Raw genomic sequence first — 18,993 nt, forward strand, 5'->3', positions numbered from 1 at the left:
GGGTATGTTCGTAGCAAAAGGAAGAACAAAGAAACCGTGGGGTCACTCAGAGGAGAAGATGGTGAAATGCAAACAGGGGACACAGAAAGGGCTGAACTCCTCAATGCCTTCTTTGCCTCAGTCTTCTCTGATAAAGAAAACAATGCCCGACCTGAAGAATTTGGAGCAAATGATTCAGCAGAGGAAACACAGCCCAGAATAACTAAGGAGATAGTACAAGAATACTTGGCTAGTTTAGATGTATTCAAGTCTCCAGGGCCAGATGAACTGCATCCAAGAGTATTAAAAGAACTGGCAGATGTGATCTCAGAACCACTGGCAGTCATCTTTGAGAATTCCTGGAGAACAGGCGAAGTCCCGGCAGACTGGAGGAGGGCAAATGTTGTCCCTATTTTCAAAAAGGGGAAAAGAGAGGACCCAAATAATTACCGCCCAGTCAGTCTGACATCAATACCAGGGAAGATTCTGGAGCAGATCATTAAGCAAACAGTCTGTGAGCACCTAGAAAGGAATGCTGTGATCACCAATAGTCAGCATGGATTTCTGAAAAATAAGTCATGTCAGACTAACCTGATCTCGTTTTTTGACAGAATTACAAGCCTGGTAGATGAAGGGAACGCAGTGGATGTAGCCTACCTTGATTTCAGCAAGGCATTTGACAAGGTGCCCCATGATATTCTTGTAAAGAAGCTGATAAAATGCGGACTTGACTATGCTACCACTCAGTGGATTTGTAACTGGCTGTCTGACCGAACCCAAAGGGTGCTCATCAATGGTTCCTCTTCATCCTGGAGAAGAGTGACTAGTGGGGTGCCACAGGGTTCTGTCTTGGGCCCGGTCTTATTCAACATCTTTATCAACGACCTGGATGATGGACTCAAGGGCATCCTGATCAAATTTGCAGATGACACCAAACTGGGAGGGGTGGCTAACATCCCAGAGGACAGGATCACACTTCAAAACGACCTTGACAGATTAGAGAACTGGGCCAAAACAAATAAGATGAATTTTAATAGGGAGAAATGTAAAGTATTGCACTTGGGCAAAAAAAATGAGAGGCACAAATACAAGATGGGTGACACCTGGCTTGAGAGCAGTACATTTGAAAAGGATCTAGGAGTCTTGGTTGACCACAAACTTGACATGAGCCAACAGTGTGACGCGGCAGCTAAAAAAGCCAATGCAATTCTGGGCTGCATCAATAGGAGTATTGCATCTAGATCAAGGGAAGTAATAGTGCCACTGTATTCTGCTCTGGTCAGACCTCACCTGGAGTACTGTGTCCAGTTCTGGGCACCACAGTTCAAGAAGGACACTGACAAACTGGAACGTGTCCAGAGGAGGGCAACCAAAATGGTCAAAGGCCTGGAAACGATGCCTTATGAGGAACGGCTAAGGGAGCTGGGCATGTTTAGCCTGGAGAAGAGGAGGTTAAGGGGTGATATGATAGCCATGTTCAAATATATAAAAGGATGTCACATAGAGGAGGGAGAAAGGTTGTTTTCTGCTGCGCCAGAGAAGCGGACATGGAGCAATGGTTCCAAACTACAAGAAAGAAGATTCCACCTAAACATTAGGAAGAACTTCCTGACAGTGAGAGCTGTTCGACAGTGGAATTTGCTGCCAAGGAGTGTGGTGGAGTCTCCTTCTTTGGAGATCTTTAAGCAGAGGCTTGACAACCATATGTCAGGAGTGCTCTGATGGTGTTTCCTGCTTGGCAGGGGGTTGGACTCGATGGCCCTTGTGGTCTCTTCCAACTCTATGATTCTGTGATTCTATGATTCTATAATGTCATATGCTCAAACCGTCCTGCCCTGGTGAGCAACCTGACTGCTGAATTCTGCAATAGGCAGGATGGAGAACTGGGCCACAACTAACAAAATGAATTTCAAGGGAGCTAAATGTAAAGTTCTGCTGTTAGGTAGGCAAAATAAGAAGCACATAATGGGTGACATCTGGCTTGTCAGCAGTACATGTGAAAAGGATCTGGGTGGTGGTTGGTTTTTTTTTAGTAGATTGCAAGCTAAATATGAGTCAGCAGTTCTGTGTGTGCAAAAAAACAAAAAAGGCTCATGAGATTCTAGATGACATCAACAGAAATATGATGTTCAGATTACAAGAAGTATTGATTCCACTCTTGTTTGCTTTGGTCAGATCTCACCTGGAGTGCTGTGTCCAATGAAAGTACAAACTGGAATGTGCCCAGAGGAGGGTAACACAGATTGTGAGTGGCCTAGAGACCAGTCCTGTGATGGAAGATTTCAGGAACTGGGCATGTTCAGTCCAGAGACAATTAAAAGGTGATATATTAGCCATCTCCAAATATCTGAAGGGCCATTACACAGATAATGGAGCAAATTTGTTTTCAGCTGCTCCAGAGAGTGGGCCCTGAATATACAGGTTTGAAACATAGGAAATAAGATTTCAGGAAACAATTGAAGATGGTGGACTCTCTTTGGTTAGAGGGTTTGCAGCAGAAGCTGAATGACCATCTGGCAGGGCTGTGATTTCCTGAATTTCACATTATGCCAACTCATATACAGTGGTACCTCGGGTTAAGTACTTAATTTGTTCTGGAGGTCCGTTCTTAACCTGAAGCACTGCTTTAGCTAATGGGGCCTCCCACTGCCACCACGCCACCGGAGCACGATTTCTGTTCTTATCCTGAACAAAGTTCTTAACTGAAGCACTATTTCTGGGTTAGCGGAGTCTGTAACCTGAAGCGTATGTAACCCAAGGTACCACTGTATGTGCATACTCAGCAGCATGCAGATACTACTATGGTTGACTAGCTTCCACACCTCATGTGAGTGGCCTGATTGCATAAGCAATGCGACTTTGGAATAATGCACTCACACTTAGTGGCCACTTCTCTTTCATGGACAGACACACACACAAAATCACAACTGGCATACTTACTGTTCACAGAATAGAAGTCACATGTGAGCTGCTCTTGGTAGTGACATTACTCTCACAATTGACCTATCTGTAAACATGGGTGGACTGGAAAGGGTACAATGAGATGGCCCTGTACAAATCTGTGTTAATAGGAGATGGCAACATAATAATTGGCTACAAACCTGCCAGGTAGGGGGTTATCCAAAAGTCAGGAAAGCTGGCTCCATCGAGCCATGCAAGCAGCAAAATGAATAATCCTCCAACTTTGGAAAGCCACACCAAGAGCAGAAAACTGTATACAAGACATCCTGCAACTAGGAACCCATGAGAAAATTGAGCTCCATAAACTAAAGTCAAGTTTCCAAGATATTTGGAGTACATTCCTAGAACTCTTCACCAAGGCTGTTCAAGCTAGTTTCCTGCCGATCCAGACTGTAGGGCCATTGAATTCAAATTACAAGAAAGGACATTCTGACTAAACATTAAGAATAACTTTCTGACAGTAAGAGCTGTTTGACAGTGGAATGGACTCCTTTGGGAGGTGGTGGACTCTCCTTCCTTGGAGATTTTTAAGCAGAGGTTGGATGGCCATCTGTCTGGGATTCTTTAGCTGTGATTCTTGCATTGCAGGGCATCGGACTAGGTGACCCTGGGGGTCCCTTCCAACTCTACAATTCTTTGAGTAAACCCACAATTCTTTGAGTAAACCCACAACCAGAAAAAGTGGGAGGCACAATGCAGGGATGGAAACTTCTACAATTGTTCATAATCATAAACTTTATTGCACTAGCCAAAGGCCATGGCATCATCTAGAAACACAACAATTGTTAAGTTGTTAACCTGGGATTCCAATGCAGATTTGACACTCATTGATCCTAACTCTTATCTGAGCATGTGAGCTTGAGCCCTGCATGGCACACCAAAGAACTGAACATCAGAAGTGAAAATGCTGTAGCTGTAAAGGGTGTAGGCATGAGGGCAGATGGAGGTAGGGGGTTGGCTTGGCTGGGCTGGGCTGGGAGGTAGGGAGCAGAGGGAATAAGAGAGTGTACTGTTTTATTGTAATGATGTGAAACCCCTAATAAACTATAGCTAAAAGGGGGAGAGATTTGGGCACATACCATGCCTGTGTAAAAAAGAGATCCTTCAGGAGCAACAGGCATAATTGTTGTCTGGGAGTGATGCAGGACTGACAATGTAAAGATGGATAAAAGGAATCACTTAAAAGGGAAGGTGGAAGGGAAACTTGTTCAGGTAAGGCTTAATAACAGAGGAAAAAACTGGGGAAAGCAGAAAGGATTTAAGTTATACAAAGGAGAAGAGGACTGGGCAAAAAACACTGTGATGCTTGGGATTCACTTGAGTGCCATTTAAAGATCCAACAAGAGAAACCTTATGATGAGTAGGAGTCCTGACCTTTCTCAGAAGCGAGGGATGTATCAGGTGCACTCTGAGATAAGAGCATGCTCCAGGATCTGAAGGGTTCTCTTTGCAAAGGAAAACTTTACACTGAAGCTAGGTCTTCTGATATTACACTGCTCATGTCATAGAATCATAGAATCATAGAGTTGGAAGAGACCACAAGGGCCATCGAGTCCAACCCCCTGCCAAGCAGGAAACACCATCAGAGCACTCCTGACATATGGTTGTCAAGCCTCTGCTTAAAGACCTCCAAAGAAGGAGACTCCACCACACTCCTTGGCAGCAAATTCCACTGTCAAACAGCTCTTACTGTCAGGAAGTTCTTCCTAATGTTTAGGTGGAATCTTTTTTCTTGTAGTTTGGAACCATTGCTCCGTGTCCGCTTCTCTGGAGCAGCAGAAAACAACCTTTCTCCCTCCTCTATGTGACATCCTTTGATATATTTGAACATGGCTATCATATCACCCCTTAACCTCCTCTTCTCCAGGCTAAACATGCCCAGCTCCCTTAGCCGTTCTTCATAAGGCATCGTTTCCAGGCCTTTGACCATTTTGGTTGCCCTCCTCTGGACACGTTCCAGTTTGTCAGTGTCCTTCTTGAACTGTGGTGCCCAGAACTGGACACAGTACTCCAGGTGAGGTCTGACCAGAGCAGAATACAGTGGCACTATTACTTCCCTTGATCTAGATGCTATATTCCTATTGATACAGCCCAGAATTGCATTGGCTTTTTTAGCTGCCGCGTCACACTGTTGGCTCATGTCAAGTTTGTGGTCAACCAAGACTCCTAGATCCTTTTCACATGTCATAGAATCATAGAATCATAGAATCATAGAGTTGGAAGAGACCACAAGGGCCATCAAGTCCAACCCCCTGCCAAACAGGAAACACCATCAGAGCACTCCTGACATATGGTTGTCAAGAAGCGAAAATGTTCCTCTTCAACCAAGCCTTTGGCTGATTAACATCCTATGTCCTTTTAAATGTTTTTGTGGTGGGGGGTATTGTTTTGTTCTTGTTTTTATTATGTATTTTGTGCTTTTATCTTGTATTTTCATTCTGTGAAACACACTGAGATCTTTGGATGAAGAGCAGTAAACTAATTCAACAAATAAATAAATAAGAAAGAAGAGGTTGTACTGGAGGAGGAGCCCACAGTGTCAAATTATGCCTTGTTTACAAATGCAGAGGTCCAGGTGTTATATGTTCTCCTGGACTGTATCACTTCACTCTGCAGGTGGAGTATCACAGAAGAGCACTGAACCATGTGAAGCTCCACCTGCACATTCAGCTAGCAAATCAAAAAGATGCCATTAAAGTTTTGTGTGTGCAAGGACATTGACTGCCCCTTGGGAAATGCCTTCCCACTTGCAGGTTTAAGTGGTACAGTCCAAAAAGGTGTTGCACCAATGAAACACATCATATGGGTCCTATAGCCAGAACCACTTGCTCTTTGGTGCATATTGGATATGGCAATGGTTTGTCCCAATCCCCGGGCAGCCCAACTGTCCCACACAAATGGATCAATTCAGCTAACCAGGGGGGCTAATGGAAGCCAGCACAAGGACCTGCACTAGAACAAAATAATTTTTCCTTCTCTCCTCTCACACCAACCTCCTCCAAATCCAGTTTGGAGGGTCAGGAGAACCCCCAAAACAGCATGCAGGAGAGGAGGGGGGAGATGGCTTTGTTTGGCAAACCGAAATGCTTGTGCTGACAGAACAATATTATTAGCGCACTGTTGAATTCCACCCAAAGGCTACTTTTACTATGCCTTGGATGACAAAAGCTAAAATTTCTCTCTGTGTGTGCTGGCTATGTATTTCCTTTGCTAATAAGCTCCTTTGGCAAAGAACATTTCTTTTACAGGGTCAAGCACACAGTTGGTGTTTAATACACAATAATTAATAACAGCCATTCTGTGGGAATGAGATGAACGTCATAGTGAGAGTATTAGAGCTATTTATTGCCATAGCAGATACATTTTGCTGTGGCCCGGGGAAAGCCTCACCCTCCTGTCTCTGGCAAGCTATTCCGTGGTGCACTGTAGACATTTCTCAGCACAGGTTGACAAATTAATCCCCACCTCAGCTGTGTGTGTGCATCAATCACATTTCCAGGCTCACGGGTGAAGTCAAGACACCCGCCAGACCATACTTTGCATGTTATTATGCGAGTGGAAAAACTCTGCCACTCAGATCATAGAATGCAGGCTGTGCCTGCGGAGATGCCAGGGGGAATATTCAAGCGCAACATCAAACTGGAAAACAGGAGCTTGTTACAAATGAGTTCAGCTGTTGGGCTGCAGTGGTGCAAAGAGGCAGAATGAGCTCCGGGAGATGCTTGCAGCTCCAAGAGGACAAAGTGCTTGCAAGTGAAGGCAGGGATGTGAAGTCACTAGGAATAATTTTAAATGGGAAGAAAGGTGACATTTCATATTTAAATAAAAAGTCACTGCTGCCAAGACATTAGGAGCTTTGGGACCACTATATATCTTCCCATGAAATCCTTCCTTCCTTCCTTCCTTCCTTCCTTCCTTCCTTCCTTCCTTCCTTCCTTCCTTCCTTCCTTTTCATTGTCTTGCTTACACGTTGCACAAAGCCTGCTTTATTTATTATGTGTGCTGAAAGGAAAGCATTTACTCATGCAAACATTCCACACATACCCTTTATTTGTTTAAGTGTGCATGTTACATTCATCAGCCAGTGCACATATGCAGTAGGGTACTGGAAAATTCATAAGTGCAGGTTCCCTTCATAATAGTTACAACTACTCCCACTCGAATGCATGCCCCTACTCAGCATAGACAACTTCCTAAGATTATATAATAATCTTATAATTATAAAATAATAGCAATTTTGCAGTGATAAGTGCTGATCTTATTTCGCCTTTCAGATCTACTATTTTCTGTGCACATACATGGTAAATGTTTTGGAGGGTGTGGGTGTGGGTGTGGGTGTGGGTGTGGGTGTGGGTGTGGGAGAGAGAGAGAGAGAGAGAGAGAGAGTTTTGTTGTTTTTTAAAATTGCAAACCTAATAAAAGAAAGTAAACAAAGAATCACAAATGTGTACTATAAAGCATCACAGCCTGGAAGGGCAGAAATACAAAGATACCATACAGCTCAAAAAGGATTTTTAAAAAGTATTAGCTCATGCAAAGATTCCTCCAGTATCTTCTTTTGGAGTGACTTAAGTTATGTTTTTTGTGTAGTTCCATTGTAGGTGACAGAACTTGCACACCAGTCTGTTGAAACTGAAGCACCTTGGGGGTTTTTTGGGTGTTCCTAACTGTTTAGCTTGGAGCATGAAGTGGCTAAAAAGCTTCCATTTCATGTTGATTGAGTGCTTTTAGGACACTGGAGACAGGGACCCTGCAGGGATCCCAGAACAGAAATAGTAACAGGTCTTTCACCCCTCATGACCCTGGTCCACTATGGGTCATGCATATATAGCATGCCAGCAACTGATAACCAAAAAAAAAAACATACCATGGCAGGCTAATGCTATAGGTTTTGCTCCTGATTAGTGCATTTCAACATGGCAGGGCACACATAGAATGGGTATGAACATTACCTTCTAGAAAAATAGGTGCCAGTACTGTGTACACTTGAGTACACCCAGGAGGGGGGGGAGCACTGCCTTTGACCCACATTACCTGTAAACCTAGTCCCAATCTAGAAGCCAGATTTCCACTGTGTACTGGAAGCCTGTGAAGCTCGAATGGCACTGAAGGTGACAAGATTTCTCACGAGGCCTTCTCGGTGGCGGCGCCCACCCTTTGGAACGCCCTCCCATCAGATAAGTAACTATACAAGCTTTAGTTGTAAACTGCTTGAAGGCAGCTCTGTTTAGGGAACTTTTTAACGTTTAATGTTTTATTATGTTTTTGTATATGCTGGAAACTGCCCAGAGTGGCTGGGGCAACACAGTCAGATGGGTGGGGTATGACTAGAATAAATAAAATTATTATTATTATACTGAGCTCTGTGCTATGTGGTTATTCAATGTGCCTTTGTTTATGTTCACTTCTCCAGCAGTTTTTTGCTACTCTTTCATCAAGTGTATTGCTGCCTTGTTTCAACTGAACTGCACAGTTCACAATGTCCAGAAAGCTCCATTTACACTTTGGTTTAATTAAGTTTAAACTTCTGGGTTTGGATTCAACAGCCTGCATGTCACATCCTCTCACACAAGAGGATGCCCCAGGTTTTGCAGATTCACACCTCCAGCTGTGTTTAGAAAAACAGATTATAAATAAATAAGCACATATACAATAAATCGGTGCACCTTTGCTCTGCCAAATGCTAAATTATATGCAGACTGTTCTTTGAATTAGCCCTGAGTCCACTAATCTCTGAACATCTGGGATGACATTTTCTAAGGTTACACCTGGATTACAAAAACATGTTGTGTTCTGCCAGCTTGTGTTATATGTTCCCAGATACAATTTGTCTTATATAATTTATCGCTTGTACTTGCTTCTGGACCAGGTCTTAAAGATGACATGCATAACTTATTGTCTACCTTGAGGGAATTGATTCAATTCCCAGGCTTTTGATTGCAAAGCTGCACAAATCAGCTTAACGATTCCATGAACAGTGAATAGAGAATACATATTCTGGCCTTCTTGGGGGGGGGATATATTATTTTGTTGATCACATACTCTTTCTTTTGGCCATTTCCTGTGCCCCTATTGCTTCTGCACTTCCCAAGTATCTCGTCACCCTGCCCTAGCTTTTGGGTACATCCCCTCCCTTTCTGTTGCTATAGTAACTAGGTTTACTCTTAATGTAGTACTATTTTTGGCCAATGGCCCAATTCATCAGCAAATCCCCTGTTTACTTTTTCCTTGTTATTGCTTAGTAATCTAGCATCAGAGCTAGATTGGAGAGAAGTCCAGCACTTTCACTAACAAAACTATTAGCATTTGCAAAAAGAAGGGCGGGGGAGGAAATCCCATTATATACTGTAGTGTAATCAGAAGATGAGGGACGCGGGTGGCGCTGTGGGTAAAAGCCTCAGCGCCTAGGGCTTGCCGATCGAAAGATCAGCGGTTCGAATCCCCGTGGCGGGGTGTGCTCCCATTGCTCGGTCCCAGCGCCTGCCAACCTAGCAGTTCGAAAGCACCCACGGGTGCAAGTAGATAAATAGGGACCGCTTACTGGCGGGAAGGTAAACAGCGTTTCCGTGTGCTGCGCTGGCTCGCCAGATGCAGCTTTGTCACGCTGGCCACGTGACCTGAAAGTGTCTCCAGACAGTGCTGGCCCCCGGCCTCTTAAGTGAGATGGGCGCACAACCCTAGAGTCTGTCAAGACTGGCCCGTACGGGCAGGGGTACCTTTACCTTTAATCAGAAGATGCCAGAGCCAACGCAAGCTAAGTGATACTTCTGGACATAATTTAAGCAGCATTTCTTAGAAAATAAGGTCTGACCCTAATTTTTTTATATATATAAGAAAGGCAGGAGCATTTGCCACCTTTGTCCCTGCTAAATGACACCCCTTGGGTTGTATCCAAAGTAGAGCTCCACGGACAGCGCAAGTATTTCTGCTTGCACAAGGGAATGTTCTCTCCCTCTCTTCCCTCCTTCCTGCAACACCCTAAATCTGTTCTCGGGTTCTTCCAGCCCTCTGTCGTATATCTGATGAGAGTATGTGCAGGAGGAGAAGAGAGGGGAAGCAGAAATCCTTGCCCTGGTGGGCTGAACTAGTTGAACACTGCCCATGGGCTCTTCAGAAAAGCCCTGCTGGACCAAACCAAATGCCCATCTATTCCAGCATCCTGTCCTCACTGTGGCCAACCAGATACCTATAGGAAACCTGCAAGCAAGACATGAGCGCAACAGCCTCCTCCCCAGTTGGGCTCCACAGAATCTAGCATTCAGAGACATACTGGCCCTCCTACTGGAGGTAATACACAATCATCATGGCTAGAAGCCATGGGCAGCCTTAAGCTCCATGATTTTTTTTCTAATCACCTTTTAAAGTCATCTAAGTTGGTCATTACTCTATCATGTGCTTGTGAATTTATTAATACTACTACTGCTACTAGAACTGAATCTACATGTGTATCAAGGTAATTTACAAACATATAATGGAAGCAGCTAAAATGGTTTAAAAAACAACAACAACAATAATAATAATGCATAAATAACTGGATAGGTTTAAATTTAACTATGTGCTGGCCAAAGAAGTACATCTTCCAACCTTCAACTTCTTTGGAAGACCCCAGGTTCTACTGTTGTCACTAAGAGAATGTAAGTTTCCCAATAATCCCTGGAATTTGTCATTTTCACAGCTAACACACACTAGTTTGACAGTTTCACTGAGCCATATACAAGATCTATTTCCTGGCAAGTCACCACCAGTTCAGACCCCATAAGAGTATTGTGAAGTTGGGAATATTTTGCTCAAATTTACTTGGCCTAGTATACCTGAAGGAGCATCTCCACCCTGATCATTTTGCCCAGACACTGAGGTCCAGTGCCAAGGGCCTTCTGGCAGTTCCCTCACTGCGAGAAGTGAGGTTACATGGAACCAGGCAGAGGGCCTTCTCAGTAGTGGCACCCACCATGTGGAACGCCCTCCCATCAGATGTCAAGGAAATAAACAACTATCTGACTTTTTGAAGACATCTGAAGGGAGTCCTGTTTAGGGAAGCTTTTAATGTTTGATGTTTTATTGTGTTTTTAATATTCTGTTGGAAGCCACCCAGAGTGGCTGGGGAGGCCCGACCAGATGGGCAGGGTATAGGAATATTATTATTATTATTATTATTATTATTATTATTATTATTATTATTATTATTATTATTTACACATGTTTACATTGAATCACATCTGCCATTTTAATGCCCATTTACCAAGTTTTGAGAGATCCTTTTGGAACTCCTCACAATCACATTTTTTCCTCACCACTCTGCACAATCTGGTGTCATCAGCAAACTTTGCCACATCACTGCTCAACCCTAAACTGAGATGATTTAAGAAGAGATTCTTTAAAGGCCTCTCAGCTGTAATTTATATCTGTCTTCCATCATCTCCAGCCGACATGGCCAATAGTCAGGAGTTATGGGAGCTGCAGTCCAACAAAGTCTGGAGGTCCACAAGTTCCTGACCCTGCTCAAATCACTATCAGTTTATCACCAACCACTAAAATTCAGCACAATTCAAAAGACTCAAAGCATTTTGGGAAAAACCCCAGGTCTGCAATGCATAGAAAAAGAAGATTCCATGACTGCAGGTTAATGTTCTTCGGGTGTTTGTTTGTTTGTTTTGTATAATGCCATTATCTGACATAAAGCTTTAATTTAATGGAGGCAACTAACAAGATCAATCCACATTCCCAATTATTATGCTGAAGTCTCTGCACTTAAACCAATTTAGTCCCATTAACGTCAATAGGACTACAATGGCTTAAAATCCTACTATTTCACCTTAGCTGGACTGCGGATCTGACCTTGAAAATGCTTAATGAAATTGTTACAAAACACAGCTGAACCTCCTCCTCTGTCATATAGATAGATATATATATAAGGTTGGCAGATTCAGAAGAGATACATGGTCTTTGCAGACAGTATGTTAAGTGACTTATGTGAAATACTTGTATTGTACAGCGGTATTTCAGACAGTAGCAGCTACAGTAATCTAAGCAAAACCAGAGCCAAAGGAAGATTAATCCATCGCAGTTAGACGTTCTATTTTAAGCAGCGGGAGCAAATGTCTAGTGGCTGCACACACACTAAGCTTTCTGCAACACACTACTCCAGTTTGGTGCCTGATGAAAAGGAGCCCTGTAATGAATCTTAAGACCGTAACTCACGCTGTGCCTGTCACACTGGTGTTATTGGCATGCAGAGACTGCAGGGAGGACCATTTGGTTTTTACTTATTATTCTACAACACTTAACTATTTTTAGGAACTTTAAAAATAAGGCAGGATCCCTCCCTCCACCTGTGCAAAAGATGCAGAAGGCAATATTCCCTTCCAGAGCCAGACCCTTGCACTTGGCAGGTTGCCATTCCAGAATGACGCCTGACTTTATGGAGGACATTTTTCAGAGGTGAGGGAGAAATGCTTTTGGAGCTGAAAACACCCATTTATATGCATACATGCCACTTCCGTTGCTTTCCAGATGCTGATACGTACCCAAATTCTTTGTGTTGGTGTCTCCTATGTCTGAAATATGCACATTTCACCAGTGCTCTTTTAAGGTACAATATGTTTCATCACTATTGTACACTTGGCCCTCTTTGTCACGAGCACAGAGCGGGTGGTGCTGTGGTCTAAACCACTGAGCCTCTTGGGCTTGCCGATCGGAAGGTCGGCGGTTCGAATCCATGCAATGGGGTGAGCTCCCAATGCTGTGTCCCAGCTTCTGCCAACCTAGCAGTTCAAAAGCACACTAGTGCAAGTAGAGAAATGGATACCACTGTAGCAGGAAGGTAAATGGTGTTTCCGTGCACTCTGGTTTCCGTCACGGTGTCCCGTTGTGCCAGAAGCAGTTTAGTCATGCTGGCCACATGACCTGGAAAGCTGTCTGAGGACAAACGTCAGCTCCCTCAACCTGAAAAGCGAGATGAGCGCCACAACCCCATAGTTGCCTTTAACTGGACTTAACCATCCAGAGGTCCTTTACCTTTGCTTCTCACTTTGAACTGTAATTGAGTTTAAAATGTACCATAAGCAGTGCCTTTCAGTCCCACCTTCTTAGAATCATGGAGCATGACTGAGTCAAAATTAGGCACTTTAAAATCACACTGTGTTCAACAGAGACACAGAAAACTGCCTTAGACCCATAGTCCATCTACCTCAGTATTGTCCACACGGACTGACAATGACCTTCTGGTATTATAGACAGAGGTCTCTCCCAAACCTGCTTGGAAATGGCAGGGAATGAACCTGGGACCTTCTGCATGCATACTGTAGGTGATGCTCCACAACTGAGCTACAACCTTCCCTTTGTATGGTTAACATAAGTTAACCAAGTAACTGAACCTCTCCAATGGGACCAAAAAGTGCTTGACTTCAGCTGGATCATACCCATAGCTTGTAGCTAGCAGTTATGTAGGAGGATATGTTTAGAAATTGTTAAAGATAGACAAGGAACATCTACAGCCCAGAAGTTCTTGTAATGAAAGCAAAGATCAGAGACAGGGCCATTAGCAATGCTCCATCCTTTTGCAATGGAATGGATGCCAGCAGCGATGTATGATTAATGCCCTCAGACATTGGAGGGTTCTTTCTATTTTGAGGTAGTTACTTTAAATGTAAAGCCAAATAGACAGTGCTTGGACTGAGTGTGTCAGGGCTATGAAGATAAGGGAGAGGAAGATAAGCAGATTAAGGTGCACTTGTGACCTTTTCGTTGCACACATTTAGGGAAACAATTGTGGGAAAGCGTGTAAGAAAATTGCATAAAATAAATAATAACTGGATACTCCCCCAAAGCAGTCAATAACAATCATTTGTAAGAACCTTATCTAGATTATGTGTCTTATTTCAAAGCCAAATATCAAATTTAAAGGAAAAGGCAGTTGTGGGCATTGTGGTAACATTTGTGAACATAGTAAAACAGCTGTGTTGTGTTCTGATAAAACAACTGTGTGACCTCATAATAACAAACTGTTTGTACCAATATGTTTAACAAAGGAAGACACCAATGTAAAACATAGGTATGTGGTGTGTAAAGTAGAAAACATCCCATATATGAGCCAGATATGCCTCCTGCCCACCGTAACATCTGGCTGAACTTCCAAATTTCAATCAAGATGTCATAGAAACTCACAAAGGGGGGGGGGAGAGATCTGGATTCAAAACTTCTAAGTGGCAGGTGCACCTGTGAACATACCTTTGTTGTTGTAAAGGTCTAGTATAAGGCTCCAATTTAAAGGCTGAGATACTTGTGAGGGAGTTGAGGGAGTTGTCTTGTGTGGTAAAGTCAGCCATTTTCTCTCCTCACAAGTCTGCTTCAAGGGAGTGTATACCACCGCAATCTCCTCAACAAAGAGCTGGGTAAAATTTTATTTCCTCGAGTTAGTTTGCAACCTTCACTGAAATCATAGAGCCATAGAATTGAAGAGCTGGAAGGGACCCTGAGAGTCATCTCGTACCCCTGGAAAGACACATCTAGAATTGTGCTGCACTTTCAATTGCCCATTTCTTGATGCCAAATATAAGCTCCTTAGAAAGTCATGAGGCAATGCTGCATCACTCAAAAATAGCCAAATGGCAGTATGGTTTGACAAAATATTTTATGGAGGAAATTAATACTGAGCAGAAGAAAAGCCCAAGCACTGCGCGCACTGTATCTCTTCCTTAGTAAGCTAAGGGTTAATCCTGCTAAAGGAGCTGAGAATGGAATTCAGCGTCATGAAGGAAGGAGGGGCAAAAAGTTCTGCTCTGCCTGGATATTGCTTGCTTCATCTCTGAAGGGAAGACATCTTTCTTAGCATTGCTATTAGTCTGACAGCACCGCTAGAGGGACCAACTCATGTTTAAGAGCTAGATGTAATCTGAATTGATCAACTTGACATGTCCCAAATGATTAATCCAAAGCACAGCATCTAATATTCCGGGTTCATCTAGCATATACCATTCTCTGTCTCTTTACCCCTGTCCCTGCCAGCCGCCATTTCCTTGCTAATTCTATCCAAGGTAGGACACCCCACCTGATCTCCATCCTTCACAGGATATGCAGAAGTCTTTGACATGCAGCAGTATTACATTGTCCAGATAGAAAACAAATGAATTGGTTTTGGAAGTACCAGCAATGTACTTCGCAAATATCTTTTAAAAAACCAAGAAACCAAATTGCTTAGTCTATGAGTGTTCTCTTCTGCGTAGGAGTTATCTGTGACAATTAGAAATGCATTAGGACTTATTTAGCAATGTGTTCCCTTCATAGTTTAGACTGTGGGATAGTCTGTAGTACTTTCAAAAAGAGCAACTTACCCTGATATCTAGCCTGTACGTAACAGGTAGAAGGAGTCCTGTTGCTGTGGGTTGAGGAGTCAGAGCAGTGGCTGGAGGGGTCATAGAGTTGCCATCTCTAAGTGTAATGCTGCAATCCAATGCACTCTTATCTGGGAGTAAGCGCCACTGAACACAGTATGACCTACACTTGAGTGAATGCAATGGTGCAGCTGCGAGATTTTAGATGGCCATGAATGCTGCTTCATTTGTGAATCACACACTTGACATTTCCCTCCCCTCCCCCTCCCCATTCCCTGCTTTACATCCTTATTCCCTTCTTCTGCATTCCTGATACATCAGAGCACAAAAACAAACAAACCAAAGTTGCCAGCCCTGATAGAAAGAGAAATACTCTGATCATCTAAAGTTGCAAATTGTAAATTCACTTACATCATAGCACCCATCATGACCACAGGAACAAAATGGGGCTTGCTTCTGCTGTCCTAATGCGGGACACATTCATTTGGAAATAAGTGTCATTTTGTTGTAGAAAAGGAGAATAACCTTTTTCAAAGAGAAATAATGAAATGAGTGCCTGTAAACTGTATACTTGCCTGGCCAGCTAACCCTCGACTGTAAACACTTCTGAAATTAAATTTCTGAAAACTGATAGGTCAGTGGTCTGGTTGCACACTCTGGTTTTCTCCTCCCTTCTCCCCGTTGCACCCCACAGTTGTAGCATATAGGAGTGAGTTTATGGATACAATCATAAACTTAGAAAGGTAAGCACTACTAAAACAAATACTACTTACTTCCAAACATGAATACATTGGAGGGTTCCAACACTGAGTTAAGGCAGGAGTGGAGACCCTCTAATGCTCCAGATGTTTTGAACTTCAGCTCCAACTCCCATTTGCTCCACCCAGCATGTCTAATGGTCAGGGGGAAGGGAAAATGGAGCCCAGCAACAGGTTCCCCAACCCTAAGAGTCCTGGGAATGTCCTTGGACCTTTCCATCAGTCTAGGCTTAATGCTGGACCATAGGGCATTGCTTTACGCCATCGAGTTCAGAAATATCTACATCAATAGGCAACAGCTCTCCAGAGTTTCAGATGGAAATCTTTTTTCATTCCTACCTGGAGAGACCAGAGATTGAACCTTGCACCTTCTGTAGGCACTGGATGTTTTCTACCACTGAACTCCAGCCCTTTCCTGCTATAACTATAGACGTTGTGACAAATGATTGCCACTGCACAGCATACAATGGGGCCAGGATGGGGTTGTAGGGTTCTGGTCTAGCAGCATGGCATCCTAAGATCCATTTGGGTGGTCCAGCTGAAAATTTGTTGCCACAATTGTGCCTGTTTTGTCACCCAGTAATTTAGAGTTTCACAGTTCTGCTCCACTTGGCATAATGAAAATACTTTAAGGGCTGCTATGCAAAGCTTTGGTATACATAAAGGCCATGTCTGAGCTTGCATGTGTATGTGATTTTAGGATTCCTGCATAACTATGCACAAGGTTCTATCTAATTACTGCTTCTACATCAGTTTGACCCTATCTGACAGCATAAATGAGAGTTGAGAGAGGACCTATCTTAGCAATATTCCAACATAGAACCGATATAAATAACACAGATGGTTCAAAGGTGTCGTTTTTCATATTTACCTGAGACTGTGCCTGGCATTCATTCCAGCTCATGACAAATAATGTTCTTCATCATCACAAGTGCTCCCACAGGAGAAACATTAAAGAAAGCTTGGTTTGAAGATGAAATAAATTTAAGTTTATATGTAGAAAGAAATTGAGAATTAAAGAAGACATGGCAACGGCAAAAAAATGTCAGTTCTATGTTACAGATTCCAGTTGTACCTTGGAAGTTGAACGCAATCTGTTCCAGAAGTCCATTCGACTTCCAAAATGTTCAGAAACCAAAGTGTGGCTTCTGATTGGCTGCAGGAAGCTCCTACAGCCAATCTGAAGCCACAGAAGCCCTGTCGGATGTTCAGGTTCCAAAGAACGTTTGCAAACCAGAACACTCACTTCTGGATTTGCGGTGTTCAGGAGTCAAAACATTCGACTTGCAAGGCGTTTGGGATCCAAGGTACGACTGTATTAGGAAATGGAAGCCACCAAGTTAGGGAAAGCTGCACCTGATTATACTGCAAGCAGCCACCCTATGCTTCCATCCAGTTCATGCAACAACTTTCTTCCATCAGCAAATAAGTCCAAACAGTTCCCAAGGTCTTGCGTGAACACAACAAAGTCACAAAATCTAAAATAGGAAGGAAAATGGGCAAAGAATACAGGCAGGGAAAATACTAGTAGCAGCCTGTGTGTTGAGGCAGAGCCCTCTTCCATCGCCTCATCACTGCAGCTTAGCTGGACAGGGCTGGGGTTGGGGTTTTGGTGGGGTCTGGGCACTGTGGGCACACCAGTGGCATTCCTATTGCTGTGCCCATGCAGCCCCAACCTCAGAAATGTCCTGCCCTTCCTCCGTCGCATCCTGATAAGTTGCATTGATGCTCCATATGGACTATTACTGGAATATGTATACCAATTCTGGATAGACAGATTGACCTGAAGCTTCCACATACTGTGTAAATCTTCCTCGCAAACTTCATGTTTAACATTTATAATGCCAACAGCTAAGCACTTTGAAGGGTTTCACCTTCACCAAATGCCTATGAGGCACAGTTATTATTATGGCTATCTGAAAGCTTCCAATTTAAAAGATGACAGACACCAAGAAGATACAGTGGTACCTCATGTTACATACGCTTCATGTTACATACGCTTCAGGTTACAGACTCCACTAACCCAGAAATAGTACCTTGGGTTAAGAATTTTGCTTCAGGATGAGAACAGAAATCGTGCTCCGGCGGCGCGGCGGCAGCAGGAGGCCCCATTAGCTAAAGTGGTCTTCAGGTTAAGAACAGTTTCAGGTTAAGAATGGACCCCCGGAACAAATTAAGTACTTAACCCAAGGTACCACTGTATTCAATAAATAAAGGCACAAATACACTACAAAATGAGCAGCGTCAACAAAAAGTGTCGCAGCACAAGCTTACCTTTTAGTACTTGGGTACATAAAGAGCTGCCACAGATTGTTTTTGTTACCATTCTAATTTAAAATGAATGATTAGCAGGGGGAGGAGGAGAAAGCCAAGCTGCCTTCCTCATTTCTCCACTCGCCATGCAGTTGCCAGGCCAACTGTGGTGACAGCTGATTGGCTGGCCGCCCAGTTCTTCTATCTTCTTTAGTCTCGTGACTGACATGGCATGGTGTGAAATGTTGTTCCATGAGCAGCTGGCATGAAGTCCAAAGAGGAAACCCCTTAAAGATGGCCTAGACAAGGTGTGGGGGTGGGAAGTTACATCTGTCGTCTGTCGTAGTAATATTTCCTTTAAAAAAAAATGTTACAAGTGAAAGCCAGTCTAAATGAACTTCTAAAGGTTTATTCATACCATATGATATATTAGAATAGTCTAGGACACATCAGTATATTCTAGATTTTACCACACAATTGGCTGTTGGTGTATTAGGGCCTCTAAAATCTAGTTTGGTGCACAGGACCTCAGATCTGCATTTCTCAAAACTATGGGTCCAAGAGTTGGGTTTACCCTTCTTTGGACCTGTTTTTATATATATATATAAAAACCCCAAAGTAGATGTGGCTCAGCCTGTATTTGACTGGTTGCTAAACAAATAAAGAATTCCTGTCATTTCACCTGGGTTAAAGGGACAGTTTCACAGACCTAT

The 18,993-nt window shown here is 43.3% G+C and overlaps 1 long non-coding RNA gene across 1 annotated transcript in view; it reads right to left on the reverse strand.

The window, feature by feature from the left end:
- The window catches only part of LOC309345220, a 67,012-nt gene extending 48,662 nt beyond the window's left edge, over positions 1–18,350 (reverse strand). Inside the window, exons 1-4 of the long non-coding RNA XR_014158110.1 lie at positions 18,302–18,350; positions 16,899–16,988; positions 15,681–15,794; positions 14,167–14,326 (exon numbers count right to left, since the gene is read on the reverse strand). This is a non-coding gene — a long non-coding RNA (uncharacterized lncRNA). The remainder of the gene's footprint in view (positions 1–14,166; positions 14,327–15,680; positions 15,795–16,898; positions 16,989–18,301) is intronic.
- Positions 18,351–18,993: the final 643 nt, after the last annotated feature.

This window comes from Podarcis erhardii, assembly GCF_964252035.2.
Source record: "Podarcis erhardii genome assembly, chromosome: 1".
NCBI classification, from domain to species: Eukaryota; Metazoa; Chordata; class Lepidosauria; order Squamata; family Lacertidae; genus Podarcis; species Podarcis erhardii.